We start from the raw sequence: 20177 nt of genomic DNA, 5'->3' as shown, positions 1-20177 counted from the left end.
CAAATTATTTTCGTCCATTGCTTTCTATATATAATGCATAAGATGCGCACATCGCAGAGAACTTTTGCTAATCGCACCTAAAATTTTCCCGCCGAATTTCTCGTCGCGTCTTTCCGTCGCAAACGCGCGTCGATGTAAATTACAGAACGGATTTCGTAAGCGAGTACATTTTCCTTATTCATGACGCGGGACTCGCTCGTCCTCGTCAAACTTTCACACACGTGTCGCCCGTTACGACTGTCGGGGCGGTAAAAGTCGAAGTCGTATAGCGAAGGGTGTCGCAAGAGCTTTATGTTTACGGCGTGCGTGGCTGTTACACGTCTAATTGCGAGCCACCGAAACCGCCGATAGGGCGGTTCCCCCGAAATACTAGCCGGGGTTAAAACGTGCTTTCTATGCAAACGCGGCGCTAAAGGCGCGCCCTAACCGCCCCATATTTATTCAGTCCGGAAGGATTTTAGCCCGCGTATAGTCGAGGTATATCCGCGGAAAATTGACGACGAAAATTGGGTCGAATATTGAGTCGATCCGAGAGAGAGAGAGATATTATTTTAGATTCGCTTCCTCGAGATTTATAAATATATTTTGTGCAGCTTTATCGACACGAAGGTTGTTCAAAATAAGAAACGTAGAATCTGTAGATTTTAAATAGCTTCTTGTATTTTTTATACGCATACATTTCCAAAGATAGTGGATAATGTAAAAATATATGATTTATAAAACAAATATATGCAAATTATTAAACTTAATGTTATTTTAATCCCGTTATTATTATTTTCAGAGCAGAATTTCTATAAAATGCCGTTTTATTCCTCTTAAATATTATTGTAAATATTTTTTTGTATTGTAGAAGTGGAAAACAGCGACGAGAAAGTGAACATTTCCTCTTTCCATCTTTTAATTATCTTCTCATTCAGTCAATTGCCTGATTCATTGAAGTAATTATTAAGAGATCTATTTTTGCTCGCTTTTATCATAATTATAATGCTCTTTAACGCGTCTTTTATTGTATAGTATATTTTTCAGAGGCATTGCCTTTACTGTTATTATTGTCAGAGAAATATCGCATATAAATCTATTACGTTGCTGTGTGAAAGGAAACTTATTATAGAGAGCATTTATTATGAAAAAAAATTAAGCGACGTAAATAAATAATTATACATGTATATAAAAAGACTGGTTTTATTATAAACTGAGCAACTTTTGCAACATTTTTTCGTGTCTATGGAACAGCAAACTTGAAACTTACTACCGAGATTAAACCGATTCGAACCTCCAGAGTGCAAGGTTACCACACGGATAAAGCCACGACACATTTTCCAGAGAACAACGTTGATCTTTCCGAACAATTCGTTCCTCGATCCCCGCTGCTCGTTTACGTAGAGCAACTTTTGAGATCAACGCTCGAGATCCGCGTATCCCGGGGAAACGAAGGGCAGCGATCGAGAAAGAGAATGTTGAGCGAGGGAAGGTGGAAAAGTTGAGAAAGCAACCTAAAGGTCGAAGGGCGGTTAGGAGGGCGCTCTCCGAATTCGTAGGAACCTTTTAGTCCCGGCGGGATCGCGCCAGAACAGATTATCCGTCCATTATTTCAGGGTAGGCGCAGAGCGATCAAAGAAGGGGGATGAGAAGAGAAAGAGAATGACGGAGGGAGAGAACAGAGAAGAGGTCCACTGGCTAAAGCGATTGGGGCGTTTGGTTTGACGGAAAGTGCGTGGGGCCGATGACGAGAGCCACCCTCTTTGCAAACCGAAATACCCGATACCGATACAGAAAAGTTCTTGTTGCGATCTCTCGTGAATTCTCACGCGCGGAGAGGAAAAAGAGAGGACACAATTAATACCGTCGGTCCAGCTTTCGCACTCGCGACTGCGCGGCTGCAGCGCTCCCTCTCGCCCTCTTCCTGCACGCCACCACCGTCTCTCTCCCTCGCGGCGGACCTCCGCCACCTCTTCGTAGCGGCGGGGGTGGCTCTCGTTGCCGCGGTACCGAGGCTCTCAGTCGCGCCGAGAGCCCGCTTCGCTGCGGGGTGACCTCTCTCCTCTACCTCGGCAAGGGTGCCTCTTCCGCGCCGGGTTCTCCTCTCGGAGTCCTCTGTCGAGTGCTCGCGCGAACGGACGGCCCGATGAGAATTAAACGCGCGATCGCGGTCTAGCGAGTTTCGCGATCGCCGAAAAGGATAAGCTTCCTTCTCCTTGGAACTTCCTCCCGAAACTACATTCGTGATCCGCGGAAATTCTACGAGCGATGCCGAGAGGCGTAACGACGGCTCAAAATCGATCCGCCGAGACCTCCCCTGGGACTCGAGTTCATTAAAGTTGATTAAAGTTGCCTGTCGATGGCGACGAATGGAGCACGTTTGCATTTGCCGTGCGACGGGACTCAATCGATGCCAAGAGTGTTGCACTTTGCACACGTAAAGTTTGACGATTCGAATCGCTTGGATCGCGCCTAAGGACTCGAACATTCGCGTAGAAACACAGAGTGAGTGTAAAATAAGAATACTTGGACAGTTTAGATTGAATACCACGAAGAATTTGTCATCCGAGCGCTCGATATTTTCTACAGAAACATAGACATCGCGAATAAAGATGATGTTGCCTGTGTAACAGAATAGGCATCGCGAAGAGCGTACGACGTTTCCCGCAAGAAACTCGACGCTTTTTTTTCGCAGCAACACGACAGCATGAGTAGCATGAAGAGTAGTTTAATACTTTAAGATTCCTCGCGCGATCTGCTTCGAGAGGTACCTATATCGTTCTGTTTCACATCCTTCGACACAGAAACTATCTATCTCGTCACGAAGAGTGCCTCATCCGACTATTTATAGTTCACACGGACGGTGTGCGGGTTTTAATAACGCGACCGATATCTTTCATACTCGTCGCGATCAGTTTCGGCTTGTAATTTTGCACAAAATTCTCGCGTGCTCTTCGAGACGCGAGTCTGGATCGGGAAGAAAGGGAGTGACCGATCGATCGTCGTAATAACGGAGAGCTTTGCGTAGAGGAGAAGCACAGAGGAAAAAAAAAAGGAGTGCTCTCGCCAGGAAAAGTGGACGATCCTCTCGGGAAAAGGCTCGTCCTCGAGACACGTCGCGTCTTTTCCGTTCGAGAAAATCACGGGCGGGATCCCGCTTTTCCCTTCGATACCTACGATTTCGAGGGAACACGAGGAGCCTGCAGGATTAATTCAGCAACGAGACTCGAGATCGTTTAATACCCCGGGCTCTTCCTTCGTTGTGTTTTGCTATTCTCGCCAATGTGGCGGTCCCCTTTCGTGTACGCGAAACACATTCTTCATTTACGTCGACACGGTAGTCCCGTTTCGTCGTGCATTGTCGTCTCGATTGTTACTAGAGAGAGAGCGAGATATCTCGGAGCCGTAATTAAGGATACAATTAATGGCCCGCCAATTAAATATAATTAACTCGATGGGTAGAATGCGGTGGCCTCTGTCTGCCAATTAGCGCGTTAGCGCCTTATCGATCATCGACCGCCTCTACGAAGCCCGTCAGGACGATCGAGACAATAAAATCGATCGTGGACAATCGCGATCGACGAGCGAGACCGAAGTCTCGAAACCGCACCGGAGAGAGAAGAATAGTAATTTGAGAGAACGGGAGCGTTCGGTCTCTCCGACGAAGAGAATCGAGATAACGCGCTAACGAGGGACGATTAACGATCTTTCGAGGTCGATAACATATCGTTGTCTTCGGCGAACTCGCTCTCGCTTCGACGTGATCGCTTTCGATAGAGGGGTCAACCGTGTTCCCGAGATCGTCTTTTATACTTCAATATACACGAATTGCCGGAGAAAAAACTTGAAGAGAGTAAAACTTGAGAAATGTTCACGGGAGAATATCATGAGATTAATCTCCCGAATCTCTGAGTCACTGATCGTGCTAAATCGAGTTGTCGAGTTCATAAGGAATTATAAACTAGACAGACTCGCCGGACGAGCACTCTCTTCAAGATCGATTCGTATAACGCGACAGTGATTTTCGAAGGACGGTCTTCCACTTTTTCACCAAGCCCGTTCACTGCCGGTTCCGAAATCGATTCGGGGTGGCTGAAGATGCGACTCTCCCTCGTGGTCTAATCCTTCCGAAGAAGTCGTCTAAACATTCCGGCAAGGCGAACCACCAAGGCCGAGGAAAACGTCGCGAGCTGCAGGAGGAACGGAGAATGCCGACAGGGTGCACGTGACGAACGGGGCTACCCTCCAGGTTTGCACGGTAAGTCCTCTCTCTCTCTCGATTCATTTGCAAGACAACTACTATGGAACGACGCTCGCGAATTTCCGAGCCGGGAGTAGCATCGTCGTATTCGATGTAGAAATTTCCATTGCGTATGTTTCATCTCCGTCTTCCACTCGGAGGTATTTTCAGCGGCGCGAAAGCTTTCCTAGGTGGTTTAAATTCGCGCTTGCATGTATATGTATATATATATATATATATATATGTATGATGTTTCGCGCGAATACACGAGATAGGTGATTGAGACTCTTGGGAGATGCACGGCAAGGCGGAGAGTAATTAATGTTGCAACGCACATAACGAGAGAGGCACGCCTCGAGTAAGTCGCGGCTCGAGCTGTGCACTCTATTGACTCAAATAACGATCTAAATTAATTTCGTGGGTATACAGAGGTACGTATACATGCGTCGGTAGCGGGGAAAGCGTCGCTTAAAGCTCGTTTTGTGCAGAAGTAAATCCCCTTTCTTCGTTTATATCATACAGAGAGATGATAATCTTGTAAGCTGCAGCGAATCGCGGAAGTTGATCTCATTTAATTCTCGCCGCGGATCTTCGCCTTTTAAATACTCAAGATAAATATCTCTAATAGTAATTCGCAACATATGCGTCTATGTATGAATCTTGCTTTGATTAACGAGTAATAAACACACCAAGTGACGTATTTCTCGTATATATACCATATATATATGTTATGCGTATTTCCGAGCGAAAGCTGTGGATTTCGCGTTAAGGAACATGACGATGAGAGAGGCGCTCAACTATCGATCTCGCACGCAGCCGCGATCAATTATTTCGACGACGATAACCCGGCAAGCCAACTCGTAGGAAGGCGTTCGACTGTCCCCCGGGAAAACGGAAACGCGCGCGGCGGAAGCGCTGCAAGGTATACTCGGCTTTCGCGCGGTTTCTAAAGCCGTGCTTACGGAACGAGGGATTATGGGGAACCGTTTGCAGCAGGGTGATTCAGATTCTACGACAAGGCAATTTTGCCGCACCTGCGTCTGCGTGAGGGAAGAGATGGGAGGTAGCGAAGGAAGCAGGTCGACCGCGATATTAAGGTCCCTGTGTCCTCGCTCATTACGCCACCTGAGAAAACCGCATCGTACGTTCCGGCTTATCTCCATTAAGGGAACGGGAATTACTCGGGGCACCCAAAGTCTCGTTGCACGCGCGAACGTCCATATAATTTGTAAGGTGCGTGTATAGCTCCGATTAAAGCAAAGGCAATCATATTACGATATCAGCTGATCGAACTTTTTCTTGCGAAATATGGCGAAATAAATTAGCGTCGACAGTACGAATTGATCAAATATATCAAAAATAATAATCACCTTTCTTCGCGTGGATTAATAAATAATTTTAAATCAATTTTTTCCCCCTATATATATAGAACATTAAATTGCATAGTAATTGACGTCTAAATTGAATAATACCAAATAATAATAAAAAAATGTAAAAATATATCACCAAGTTAATCCGAGGAAGCTAATCTGAGAATTAATTACAATTTATGTATTAAGTTTTTTCAATTGCACTAGCCCTATCTCGGTTTCCTCACGATATTAAGAGATTTCATTGTAGTGTATATTTTTCTGCGGCAGCGCGTTCCCCGAATGAGAGAAGAAAAGTTATTCGTGCGGCGCGGTGTCCTAAAAAGCGCTTCTCCTTAACGAGCGGGATCAGCGATAAAGTTCTGAGTTATGTTCCAACTTCTGGAGTCGGTCGATCTACGTCGGTCGCACTCTTCACTCCGCGCTCCGATCGTATTGCATAATGACGACCGCGTCGTTAGAGAGCCCCGTAACGTTGACTGATACAAAACGGTAGGAATCCCTCTGTGATTAAAGACTCTTTTGCACCTAAAGGCCGACTGGAGATCAACGGCCTCTCGCTCGCGGCAACGAAAGACCGATTTTGGCGACGAATCGCTTTATTTTCGACATACGAAGGCGATAGAAATGGTTCGATTTGTCCCCGACTGACTATGTAAAGGTGTATACATTTGTCTTTCATCATCAATATTATCATAATAATAATTTATAATTCAATAGATCATTTTTTGTTCATATAACAAATATTTTGTTAATAAAAAGAGATTGTCTATATATTATACAAAAAATTCAATGTGTATTAAAAATATGCATTTTTAAATATATAAAAGATTTGACTGGAACAAACTTCATCGAATTTTCTGATATTTTAATATCGTTACAGCAAATTACCAGGAATTTGCTGCATGCGCAGCAAAAATTTCATTATGTCGTTATAATAAAATTCCATCGCATTGTAAATTAATCGTTGAGAATCTTTAGAATCTTCATCTCATTTTTTTTAATTAATTAACCATCATCGATTGTAGAATTAATTAACTTTGATATCAATTTCGTATTGTTTTAATGGCTCTCTGTCTCTAGATTTCAATTTTAGCGAAAGATCTTATTACGTAACGAGGCAATCTTATTACGTTTGATTTACTTTACTCGTCGAGTGTCTTTCAAGCCAATCAATGGCAATCTATTGTTGCTTGTACACTTTTTTAAATTTAATAATGATGCGCAATAATGATAAAAATAAATGGCCAATTATAATGTTTAATAGTCCGGTAAAAGCAGTCCTTCGAAGGAGGAACACTTGGTCGCGCTTCCCATTATAAATTCTTGTAAAACGAACTTAAATAATAAGATTCCCCAAGTTCGACGATAACTTCGGGTTTACGTAAAACTCGGCCAGGCAAACGCAGAAGCGTGGAATTTCAATTTATCAAGTAAACGCGTTTTTCATGAGACTTTTGATCTCGCGTGTACATTGACAAACGAATTATACAAGGCAGGACAGATTGAAAAATTCTCAAAATATCGCCGGTCAAAGATAGGGACCGTATATGAATTGTACGTCGACGCGTTTCGTTTGTGTTTGCGTTTATCAGCGAACGAATAAGCGTGAGAATATTGACGTGCCGATGCCTCATTAACGCCTCCCATAATCGATACTTCAGGCGCCCGTCGTCGTCGTCGCCGGCGTCGAAAATAAATGCTCGTCGTCGTCGTGTTCCGAAACGAGCGCTGTCGTAATCGGAGTGTCCGGGGAACGACAGGCAGGAAATAATAAGTCTCCCCAAACAGTCCTGTTTACAAGCTTTTTTACGCGACAATCGAATTTTCTGTGGCACCGACGGGTGTCGTCGAACTAACTCCGCGTGGGACTTTTAGTGCCTCATCTAGAAACTGAAAAGCTTAGTTCCAGAAACAACAAGTTTCTTCTCTAATCACTATAGAAGAGATTTATATACTTGTTTAAACTTGGATTATTAATTTTCTTCCAACATTTTCTCTCGAAATATTTTTCTACACTATATTATATATACATATATATGTTAAACGCTATTTTACGCATGTTATATATCTATTTTAGGTACTTTCCACGCTTTTTAAGCAGGCAAATGCAATTCTATAATAATTTGTATTTCAACATAAAATTGAATATAACCAGGATACTCGATAGTGCAATTCAATCACCGACGAACGTATCGGCCTTAATTCGCGTTAATCTACAAACGAATGGTAATTACGAGAAAGCCCGAACGCAAATTCCTGTCATCTCAATTACGACAGAGAGGCGATAGATTTATTTTCTTGTCTAGATTGGTTTATATAAATTCGACGACACACGCACACATACACGCGTGGGTCTAGCGACGCGTCCTTAATCCGCCTCGCATCAATCACACGAGCAAATCACGCACCATGGTTTATTTTTGTTTTCCACTGCGGTTTCTTTCGACACCCAGCCTCCGACACTGTCTCCGCGTGGCGGTCGGTTCACGCCCGTTCCCGTAAATCGTTCCCGAACGAGTTCCCGCGCATCCGTGAAATAGGAGGTCGGCCGAGCGATGCGACGCGGAAACCGCGAGCGACGAGGGTCGGCCACGCGGTTAAAGACCGCGCGTTAATCCAGCGAGTACACTAAGTATTATTTAGTGTCGGCGACCGGTGACAAGTCGATCTAATTTATATCCCGGCCGTCCCACGCGCGCAGAAATACACGAGAAGCGAGTTACGTTCGCGAGCCGAGCAGATTCGTCCTGGACGTTCCCTGGAGACGTTCCAACTGCGATTCAAATGACGGCAGAGTGCATTCGCGGTTCTGGCTCGAATGGTTATATTATTCGAACATCTTGATTAGATACCAAGTTTTTGATTCCCAAGTTTCGGATATATATTATATCTGACATATTTGAGTTTTTATTGTGAATAATCAAACATTATAATGACGTGAATAATTATACGCGTAAAAAGCCAAAACTGAAATTTTAATCATTATCGGTTCAGTTATTATATCGTGTAATCGTTATAAATTATAATAAAAACGCGAGTTTCATTTTATATGATCCATAATTTGGATTAACACGACGAAAGAATATAATACTAGTTATAATTTTATAAAAAATAATTTTATAAAATTACCATATAATGTAAAAAAAATAATACAGAATATGCAAAGCTTATATATTGGGATACACGCATATCAGATTACATACATTATCGCAGTTATTATATTATGTAATTATAAATTATAAAAACGATTTTCATATGATTCCATCCGGATCCAATTTGGATCAATGACGAAAGAGAATAATTTTTATCTCAGAATATAATTTTATTTATAATTTTTTATGTATACATAAAATTTGATAAAATTATAAATTATAAATTATAAATTTATAAAATTTTATAAAATTACCGTATCTGAAAAATATTGTAAAAAAGATTAAATACTAGGTAAGTACTAAATTAATAAATAAATACAAGTTTCAAAATATGCAGAACACATATCGATATAGATACATACATATCAGATTACATGTGTATATCAGAATATGGTTATACAATTGTAAATAAATGTAATTCCGAATATTATAAATTGTCTAAAACGGCTCTTTACTTAATCATCTCGTTTGAAATAAATTTCAAATAATACACTTTTCACATGTGAGGTGTGCGAACATGATCTGAAAAATTTGAATCACAGAATACGGTGATAATGAATCATCCTGCACCGCGTAGGGAGATACCTTATTTCAGTATATACGGCTTCAACCACCAAATTTATGTATCGGCTTGATTCCGGCCATTAATATTGCTCGCTCGCGATTTATCGCGCAACACCAGCGATGCTCGCGCGACTTGGCATCGGACAGAATTCCGCACTTATACCATATACCGCGTATCTCTTGCGGCTTCCCTCGAACAAAGGCAAACGGCAAACAAATCGGCTCTCATTTCGCGATAATTATGCAAACGGGGTTATCGACCGACGCGCATCGCGACCTGGGTCGCCGCCAAAATAACTGAGATTTTTGATCAAACGCAACGCGCGCTCGACGCACGACTAACGATTATTACATATTTATCGCTCGTTATAATAGTAAACTATATACACACGTAAAAGCGAGCGGACAAACGCGCGCGCGCACTTAATTAGCTCGATATACAAATGACACGACTATTACGTTTATAATAATGCGCATTACGAGATAATACAAATAATTGCTCGCGCTCGTTAACTCGCGCTTCCGCTTCACTGATATACCACTAGTAACGAACATCTCTTTTTGGCTTTATCGTAATTTTCACTCAGATATATGTACGTGTATACATGTACGAGGGAGACGGTTATATATATATATATTTTTATCAAATTTGGTATGCTAAATATGTGACTTTTATGTGTAATAATTAATTTTATTTTATATTGAAATTTTTGTCGATTTATACTCAAATGGCAAAATTGCAGTTTTATATCAAAGAAATTATTTAATCATTATTATATTGTCTTTTTTTAGATTCAAAACATCTCGATTCAAAATTCTCAAAGTTTAGACTATAATCCCTTTTACATATTTAAAAGCCGCCATAAAGCCACACACGAGACTAACTCGTAGATATATAATCTCAGAGTCGTGTATAAACATGTTGGCTAGATTCTAGGATTATTACACAGATTCCTCTCCGTTTCACCCTTTTAACCAGCTCACATTCGAGCCAAACTCCTGCCCGAGTCGCTTTGGAGCCGACAGCTTCGACGGAGATTTCCTCGTGTTGCGGCTCGAGTGCGTGTCTGCTCGTCTCACTCGACTCCCGTTTTGTTTGCGCAACGCGGTTACTCGAGGGGACCACCGAGGATCCCGAGACTGCGACACCAACCTCGACTTCGGCCTCTCCTCGAAAGGGGCAATCTCAGTGTAAGACAGAGATCAAGGGACGCATTTATGTATATGGAAAGTCAGGGACGGATCTAACAAAGAATAACGAATCTTCAATCATTTGATCCGATTTTTTTTAGAGAGAAAAATACTTGCTAAAGTTTTGTAAAATACTTTTTTCCAATTTTATTTGTAATATTTTTTCAGAAAATTATTGCAAAATATATACTCTCGAGTTTTGAAATTACGGGACATGGATAATAATTTTTATTCAAACTGTCACACACAACATATACATGTACCGTAAAATTTGTATGTATGACAGTAAACATTGACTAATATAAAAATGTTATACGATTAATAAGACAAAAAATAATTAGCCCGAAAAAAATAATTCTCCGTCCCTATATAAAAAAAGAAGAAGAGGAAGAGGTTCAACCTCTGTAATCAAACAACGATCTACGCCCCTTAATGACCGAGTGACTGTTGTTGCTCCTTGATTCGTTTCGCGGGGTGTGGCGGTTCGTTTGCGTTGCGTGGGGTTGAAACAGCTGCGAGTGACACCCCTGTGTGCTTGTACCCTGTGTCGCGGTGTTGCTTTCCACTTTCTCTCTCCCTCTTTCTCTCCAGCTCTGTCTCACACTCTGCCGGGCCTTTGTCGCTCTCTTCTTTTTGCCTCTCTTTCTGTCTCTCGCTCCCAACAGCCCTATACATAATTACCGCGACTACCACTCGCGTTTGTGAAATTTGCATTATCGAGCCGCCTCTCGTGCGATAGGGCGGGGCCGAAATCCTGCGACGAGATTATTAAGGAATCAATCACACTCTGTCTCGTAGGATCTTTTCGTTGACCAACAAAACTCGTTGCGAGTTTCAGCTAATTCCATTGTATATATATTGTAATACAATTCCAGGAATTTTCAAACCTATTTCAGCAGCGTTCTTTCAATTAAATGAATCGATGAATTTTTAAAGCATGAGAAGAATCCACCGAAAATTCGTATAAGCTGTCAGTTGAAATCCATGTGGGGATTTTTTAGATGCAAATAAGTTTTTTTAGATGCAACTAATCTCAACAAATAATCGATGCGTCAATCATTATTAATTAAAAATTTTAATCTATATTTCTATTGCATACATTGGTTGCACAATTATTTTATAATAAACAAAGTTTTTTAATACAAATAAAAATTCCACGTAGCAATTTTTAGAGATAAGAATTATTATTGTTACTGCTGGAAATATCAAATATTTCAGTTTTATAATGCAAAAATAATACAGTTAAGCATACATTGGGTTTTTTATTTAAAATTTTTATATTTTTCATAAAAAAATATCGCGAAAAATATTACAAATTTAAAATAAAAAAGTCGATTTGTTTAACTTATATGCTAAGCTTATATTAGTTTTACGTAAAAAATTAAATTCTGATTTCCAGTAGTGACAAATTATGCATATAAAATTATTATTTAACAATTTAAACAATTATACATATATAAACTATTTATTCCAAAAGATATATACTGAAATAATTTCTCGGCACGCGTCTGATACTTTGTCATTTATGAGCTTCAGTCACAGTTCTTTTCTTTGTATCGCTTCTCATAAAGAATTCGTTCTCAACTTCTTTTAAATAGCAAGTTTATCTTCCACTTCCAGATCCATTGAATTTTTCTTTATTCATAGACGTCTACCGTTGCATCTCGGTAACCATTAAACAGGAATAAAGACGAAAACCGGATTCCTGTGCGACACTCACGAGCACGCTACGTGTGGATACCTCATACAACAGTATACGATGAACAAAACTTTCGTAACTCTCTACCGGATCCTCCGTATAGAGTATTATTTATTTTACGCTTTTTTTCCGTCGATTCCACCTCTCGAGAGTCGAACGCGGAGGCGTCCGGGATGTCTCGTCGATCCCTTATCTTCCCACCCAGAAATCACACGCGATATTAGTGTTATCTCAATAATGGATTTGAATAAGCTGCGATTATATATTTTATGCAATGCAATTGGAAAAATAATGTCTTAATCTAATGATTAATGTATGTAATAATCTCTTTCCCTTTCTCAGCAAAAAAATGTTTATATATTGAAGCTTTTATATAAAAAAACCAACAAATGACTTCCTCTTTCGAGTCTCGCATTTATATTTATGAACCTTTTCTCGGCACCTTTTTACGATTCCGTTTGTTGTTCTAACTTTACAACCCTTTCTCAAACGGAAAAAAAGTCAGGTCCATCACGTCGTTCTTTTTTACGAGCTCTACGCGACTATTCATCCCCCGCGCAGATAAAATTGAATTAAAAGAATAATAATAACGTATTCTGTCTTCGTTACGGACATTGTGCGCGCGAGAGAGCCGGCATCTGTCGCGCCCTATGGGGGATTCCACGGTGTTACGTTCCATGACGGTGTGCACCCCCTTTTCTCACCCCTTCCCTCCCTCTGACCCCTTCGTCATCCACGCCCACGTGGAAGCCGCGCGTGGTTGGCGTGCTGTAAAAGGGCTGCGAACGCTTGCGCGCTCTCGAACGAAATGAAACTGATATGTATGTAAATCACTCGTATCTCTATGTATGAGAGGCGGAAACGTTGCGTATCCACGCGCGAAAAACGTTCGCCGTTACATGCGTCGGCTCGTACGCGTCGCGCGACTTTGCTCGCTCGCGGCTTTATTCGCCGGTAAACAAGCGAACTATCACACGGCTGAAATGAGTTTACACCGTTTACGTCACATCGACGATCGCGAATGAAAAATGAAAGTTTTTCCGGTTTTTTTTTTTTTTTTCGTTCGCTTGCTCGCTTCGGACGATTTCGCGCGAGAAAAATTGTTTAAAAAAGTGTACAGGTATATCTCGAAGATTTTTTTTCTCTCCAGAGAGACAAGAAAATTTCAAATTGATTTTTTTGCGCGATGAAAATTTTTTCTTTTTTTCAATTCATTCGGACTCGACACGAACGGCGCACCTATATATAGGCTTTATACTCACGCGTGACACACGCTGACGTTTCATTTTTTTTTTTCGCGAGAAGGTACGTCATCGCTCCCTGCGGATGTTTTGCATATTCGACATTGAGAATAAAAGATACCGGAGAGTGGTTTATACCGCAGTCGCAATGCAATTCAATACGATCGGCGTGGCACGCCGCGTCGATGCAGGCATTCGCGGAATTACCGAGCGGTTATTATCCGAGCCGCGATTGTCGTTGTTATTAATCAGTCGTTAACGCTCCCCGGTTCGTGTATCGCAATTTATGCCGAATACCTTGCGTGCGCGATACGCTTTACGAGAGTGTTTAGCGAAAGCGAATACGATTGAATGGTAGAGAGAGAGAGAGAGAGAGAGAGAGAGCTAGAATATATGCAGAGATTCCGAAACGAGATATGAATTTTAAAATTAATTTAGAGATGGCAGATATGAAAACTTTGCAGACACATAAAGTATAATACGTGCTGCAGATACGCTCTAAATATATTTGATGCGAGCTATAAAAAAATTTAAGATGTCCAAAAACATTGATGGGGAAATCTGACTGAAGTATTTACGCGTAGATAAAAATTGTTGAAAAATTCAGAGATATTTCGTAAAATTAGGAAAGGTAGGTATAATCACAGAGAATTTTTTGTAAAATTTCCTTAAATTTGAACAAAGGCTTCGTTCAACGCGCTCACATCATCTGTTCATGACCAGATGTCGGTGACCATCATCCCTTATCATTGCTTTCCGAGAGAGGACACGCGTTTCGCTGATCGCAAGCCGTCAGACGAGATGCTACTCGCAAACGTTGATTTTCTAAGACCGATTGTCCCGCGTTATCGTGTCTCACATACGCACAGGGTGTCGACTGTCATCGGTCGCAACAACTGCCGCTTGTTTCCCGGTAGTAGAACGGGTTATCGGTCGTCTCGCATGAACGCGTCGTCGTTATCGTAATGCAAACACGCGTGGCGCGATACGCGAGATCGTCGAAGGTGTTACGTTGTCGCAGTAACACTAATCGTCGTCCTCGCTTGTTCCATGGATTGACGTGGGCTCGCACACGCAAGGAACGCGATATTGATTGCACGCGACGTCGTATTCGATGGACGTGCGGTTGGACGTTTTACCTTCTTCGATATCGTTATCGTGAAGGTATGAAGACTCGTAAGAAGAATACAATGAAATATGCGGATGATATTTCAGAGACAGACTCGTCGACGAAATTGCAGTTGGTCTCATCCGAAGGGAAAATGTCAGAAATATATAAATAAATCTATTTACTTAGAAAGAAAATATTGAAGAAAAGGGGAAGAATACATACCTAGATAAATCGATTAGCTAAACATTCATAAGCTTCGGTTACTAATCCAGTTTCTATACATAAACGGAATCAGGCTTTTGCATCGGAAACAGAATAATTGATTCCCGCGGGTGCCGATCGTAATAAACAGGGAATTCCGTCCCGAACAACTTCTCCGATTTTCGGAATAAAATAAAGTCGGCGGGTAACCCCGGGGGCGGCGTTTCCCTATTCTGCCAACCGCTACGTTCTCGCTTACAAGCACCGACTTGCCACTCACCGAAATTACTTTCGCACAATCGAATCCGACTGCGAGCCGCGATGACGCTGCCTCGCCGCGAGGGTCGAGACAACGAGTCCTTCAGAGACGCCCCACGACATACACATACTCGACATGAAACGAGATTAACCCTATAGAAATGGCAAGCCTGGTCCGAAAAGTATGCGGGATTTCCCCGCGTTTTGCGATAATTACATTTACTCCACTTGGCTTTAGTACTTTTATCGTACTTTCGAATGATTCCTAATTATTATCGATGTATTTAGAAATAAATTGCAAAATTTATAAAACTGGATGCATATTATGTACGTAATTTTTTGATATTAAAATCGTAACTTTTTTTATAAATTATATATATAATAAAATATTTTGACATTTAGTATGACATTAACTATACAATATGTTATATAACGTGAGTGTAAAAATTAATAATGTATTTAACGAAGACAAGTTTATGCACACTTTTTAAGATTGTAAAGAAGATATCTCTATTTTTTTGTCACCGTTAACTTTTTTCTCTATCGCTTGATCGCGTCGTCGGGTAAACAGCTTGAATAAACGCTCGTGATTGGATCGATGTATGCGCATCTGGCTACTAAATAAGGGGGTGGGGCCCGTTTTTTTCATCGACTGGCATCAGCTAGGAGAGATCGAAATTCCACCCTACGCGAATCTCGAGGCTCGAAAGCGCACCCTACTTCGTACATAAATTTAGTCAGCCACCCGCGATTCTGTGCAGTTTCACTCTCTCGCTTTCGTTCCTTTCTCTTCCCTTTTTTCCTAAACCGATTTTCCCATTATAGGGTACAATGACGTTACAACCGTCCCTTTGTGTTCTGTTTTATAGACTTGACTGACTACTGGTAAATTTTGTGAAGAAACGGGTTAACTTGATCTATATTTTGCGGAAACGTATAATGTATAATTTGATTTAAAAGTCAAACCGCAATATAAATAGCAATTTTCAAGATTCGAGATAATACGAGGCGTTTTGTAACGTTTGCAAGAAAACTTCAAGAATGCGTTCTTTGCGTAAATTTCGAGTTAACTTTCCGTTCCTCTTAACCAAATTATAATTACAAAGTTGCATAGAACTGTAAATTAAATATTATACTTTCTTTCTCGAGACTAAACTTTAGAGATTGTAAATATACAACAAAATCTTATCTTGCAAATAATTTCAAACATTTATCTTAAGAATATAGTAATACAAAATTTAATTATCATAACATACAGTTGAATATTTAAAAGTTACGAAAAAATGATTGTGTAATCGAATTTTTATTTTTAATTTTTCTAACATCAACACAAAAAATCTACGTCTACAAGTTTATAAAATTAGAATTTATAATATTATATATTTAATATTATAAGAATATTTTATAAATATAAATAATATATTTAAACTATAAGAATATTTTTTACATTTATTTAATAAAAACTTTGCAACTGTAGACGAAAGAACAACTTTTTCGTGTAATAAAGTTCATTATTTAAAATTTCAGTGATATTGTGTCGACAATGCAAAAATTCTTATAAAGAAGACTTATTACGCAAGCGACCGATAGAAGATTAAATTATCCACCTTTGTAGTTATCACTTTTTACACACGTTTGCCATTTCGTTATTATCTCTCTTTTTCTCTTTCCCATTTCTACTTTTGTTGCGGTGACGACCACCAGCAGAAAGAGCGAGCAATCTTTGGTGGAAAACAACGCACCGAATAATTTATTGGCAGTGGACCGGGGTTGGCGAGAGAGCGAGCGAGGGCGAGACCATTCTGTTATCTATCACTCGAACGTGCCAGTTGCTCACGAAATACTACGTTACTGCTTAAGTTCAAATCGAAAAACAAAACTGCAAAATAATCGAGTGGCTACTATCAAACTACGATAATATTATGTAACATCGCTACATTTTTTATTTTTCTTCGCTGTAATTTATATTTTTTTCTTGAGCGTTCTACAAATTAAATATTATACTTTCTGATAATTCTAGAATAATTAATGTTCGGAGAAACGCATGCATATTTTTTTCGAATTATTTTATTAATAAGTATAATTATATATGGATACAATAGTATATATATTTGAAATATGAAGGCTATTTTTTATTGGATTCTAAATGGTTAATGTAAAAAATTCATTCTTGTAATTAAAAAGCTATTTTAAATATTTTAAATTTTACGTTTGATTTTACAAATAAAAAATAATTACTTCAGAGAAAAGTTTTTTTCGTTGAATAATTGCTTCATTATTAACAGCGGAATATTTAAATTTTTCATTTTTAATGAATTTATATTCTATTTTTTTTTCTCTCTTTTACGATTTACTCTTCAATTTATTTTTAGTCATGTGTTGCGTCTTTTATCATCAAATTACACAAACTTTTTCGATTAATATTAATATTTCTTATTGTATATATATATATATATCATATTTAAAATAAGATAAAATATACAAAATATAAAAAAACAATATTAAATGAAAACGATCAGAATGCAAGTTCGATACTTTTAAATATTCCGCATAATAGAATTTCTGAGAATTCCTTTAAAATTAAATCAATAATTTAAATCATTGTACTCTTTCCATTCGTTACTAAATAACTTTTGTATTTAAACAATTACGCGTTTAATATAATCCGCACTTGAAATATATCCGGCGGATTAATTAAAACGTATATCTTTTTTTAATAAATTCCAACAATTACCTGATATCTGAATGAGAATTAATTAACGACGAGGTGCGAGGTTTAATCCGGTCCTCCAAGATGCATTTGCGCGCGACACAAAAAGGGTCGTTGAAGAAGGGGTTTAAAGCTTAACGTTAATCCAAACGAACGAAAGCATTATTGCGCGCGTGCCGTTAAAATACCGCAGCCACTATAACGCGTTACGAGGGCGGTTCTTCGCGTCACGAATCCTGCGGTTCGCGTATTCGAAGAGTAAATCACGTCGTCGCGCACCAAGATTTCTCATCCGACACTACGTAAAGCTGTTGGTAGATCGCTGCTAACGCGAGTATCTCGCTCGCTTTATCGTCGGCACGTGATTCTTTTGGAAACGGCCTGTAACCCGCTGTATACACACATTCGGTCAACGTTAACCCGCTCGAATTTATTTACGGAAGATAAGTCAGAATCACGAAAAACGGAGTGGAATAAAGAAGAGAAGATCGTCTCTGTAAAATCGCTCGCTATTGTAAGAAAGTCATTTGTAAATCTTAATTTAAAAGAGATTCAACGTCGCTTCGCTCGTTGCTTCTTGTTGAGTGTTTCCTTAAAACATTACGTAAGGTAATTTTTTTTTAACACGACGTTATCCTACCGTTTTATCCCTATGGGAACAAAATAAACCTATTACAATGTTTTACATTGTTCCACGTATAACTTTTGTCCCATCTAATCCTCTTTGGTCAGAACGAACACAGAGAGCGGTGATCGAGGAGAGGAAAAAAAAGAGGAAAAATGAAAATACAAAAGAGAAAGAGAGAGAGAGGAAAATCCCGCGCGCGATAGAGACCCTCCTCGTTCTCGCCTTCGTTTTCTCGGGGGACCGGAAGATATCGCAACAGAACTAATCAACGCGAGGCGGGAGCGATTTCTCCGTTTCCCCGTTTCTAGCGGGGAAAAGCAAGAGAGAGAGAGAGAAAAGGGGATAAAAAATAGTTCCGGGCGATAATATCGCCCGGCGAGAAGATAGAATCCTTTTTCCCTCCATGTCCCTCGAACTCCCGAGGGAGGGTAGTTCGCCGCGTTTTAATCTTGAATTTAAAAATGTTGCCAGAGTGCTTTTACTATATATCTTCCCGGCGGACAAAATCGAAGAATATCGTCGCGCTTTTACACATGGTGTATTATAATAACGCGGTACGGGATTCAAAGCGATTTCTGACGAGATATAATCCCACCCCAAACGACGGGATGTGATAAGACCGCGAAGTAATACGAGACTTTAAGGAGAGGAGATTGGACAGAGAATAAAAATGGAATGCAAATATCAATATAAGTTTGCCGAGCTAGTCGGACGCTGGCTTAAGAAAGTTATGGAATGTCTACAATTTTATACCATTCATATGCTGCTCGCTAAATTTCTCATATTAAAAAAAAAAAAAGGTACGTTATTGTTACCTCGAGCTATCAACATCTGTAAGCCTATTATTGAGATTCGCAACCGATCTCCTAACAGAACAATTAGCGAGAGATCTGTTTCGCGACGATTACATATAATGACGTTGTGAGGAATAGAATATATACTATAAAAATGCTCTTGCTTTATAAATGCGTTGATCTCGGGTGTTAGCATATAATTTGACTCCGTATATTTTTATTATGACAGTGATGAATAATTTATTGTTAATTTCTACTAATCTTTTAATTTTTAATTGATGCGCTGAAGAAGGTTGAAAAAGACAACCGAAACGTACGAATTTACTTCTGTATAATATTTAATAATTTATGTTATAAATCTTTTCACAAATATAATTCTAGTATAGAACTTAATTAGCTCTTATATTGCCTTTTTATTTGTAGATTAAAATTTTCTAAAGAGCTGTTACAAATTATATTAAAAAAAAAAAGATCTAAATTTGATTTTTGAAATAGGTATTATTCAAACAGAGATCTCGTCCATTCGGTTTCGCGATAGATTGAGATAATACAATGATCTCGGTGCTTTTATCATTTCCTTCTCTTTCTTTAAAGATCTCTCATTCCCGTTCATGATTTATCCTCGTTTACGCTAAATATCTGATATTGAGTATACATATCCGATATATAGAATTGCACAAAGCGTCGCGATTAACTCGATCGTCTGGACGCACCACTCGCTCCCTCGGGGAGGAAACAAATTTGTATCTTTGTAACGAACTCATCCACTATATAGCGGACCGGACTAATGACCGCTCGAAATCGCTTGGGTACACACTATGCCCTTTAACGTTAGCGCACCGCATGTGTATAGTATATATACTCGCGCTCACGCGAGTCATCGTTACTGCCGTGTAAACCGCTCGGGTAAACTCACGCTGGCCGTGCATAATTAATTTGGCGCGCGAGTCGTGCAAGAGCGAGCACGCATCGGACCGATCGCTCCGATCGAAACGCACTCTCAGCTAAACTGCCATCGGCCAGGAAACGCGCATTC

General features: G+C 39.7%; 1 protein-coding gene across 1 annotated transcript in view; it reads left to right on the top strand.

The window, feature by feature from the left end:
• Positions 1 to 2013: 2013 nt before the first annotated feature.
• Positions 2014 to 20177, top strand: part of pxb (putative Hedgehog signaling attenuator pxb) — a 393744-nt gene continuing 375580 nt past the window's right edge. Inside the window, exon 1 of the mRNA XM_085487730.1 lies at positions 2014 to 4237. The gene's annotated coding sequence lies outside the window, so the exon portion shown is untranslated. The remainder of the gene's footprint in view (positions 4238 to 20177) is intronic.

The sequence above is a fragment of the Nylanderia fulva genome, unplaced genomic scaffold, assembly GCF_048542155.1.
Source record: "Nylanderia fulva isolate GAGA-0341 unplaced genomic scaffold, ASM4854215v1 Scaffold6, whole genome shotgun sequence".
NCBI classification, from domain to species: Eukaryota; Metazoa; Arthropoda; class Insecta; order Hymenoptera; family Formicidae; genus Nylanderia; species Nylanderia fulva.
The sequence above is the reverse complement of the archived record's forward strand: the minus strand, read 5'-3'. Positions and strand labels throughout refer to the sequence as shown.